Here is a 702-nt window from a genome sequence, read left to right on the forward strand (position 1 = left end):
CCAACAACAGGCTTAGAAGGCTGCGGCCACTCTGGCCGTTAGCTTCTGACCTCTCCAGAGTCGATCTTATTATGGTAATTGCCAGGCTGGACGGAGCAGACATGAGGCCAATTACACCTGTCCCTGTCCCGGGTCAGCCTGGGCTTGAATTACTCCGTGGGGGAGAGAGCACACTTTGGCTCCGCTGAACAACTTTTTCTCTATTCTTGTGAAATTTGGAGACAGACATTCCTAATTATTCTTGTCGTTAGGACATAATGACCCCGTATTTCTTTAAATGGCATCATTCTTTATCAGGGATACGATGCACTGTGTTAATAGATAACTTTACTGAGGTATTTTAAAGCAAACAAATCTTTAAAATGTGCCTTCTCAATGGAAAACAAAGCATAAACTGAAAATATTCAATGTTTTTCTTCACATTTTAATATTAGTGCTATACATAGATGTATGTTTAATATTAGTCAATGAATATTATATTTGCATATACTTAAATCTGTAAAACTGCATAGTTAATTCTATAAATGGATAGCTATGTGGCATATATACAGAATTACGTTAAAGTATATATATGGGCACATTATGGCTAAATGAACTAATTTTTTTTTTCCTTAAACTGCATTATATAAAACATTAGGAGGGAGAAGCTTTTATGTTCATTTGAAAATTGAATGTTCTCATTGAGTATCCCAGAACACCAAC

The sequence above is a fragment of the Pteropus vampyrus genome, unplaced genomic scaffold, assembly GCF_000151845.1.
Source record: "Pteropus vampyrus isolate Shadow unplaced genomic scaffold, Pvam_2.0 Scaffold49, whole genome shotgun sequence".
Taxonomy (NCBI): domain Eukaryota; kingdom Metazoa; phylum Chordata; class Mammalia; order Chiroptera; family Pteropodidae; genus Pteropus; species Pteropus vampyrus.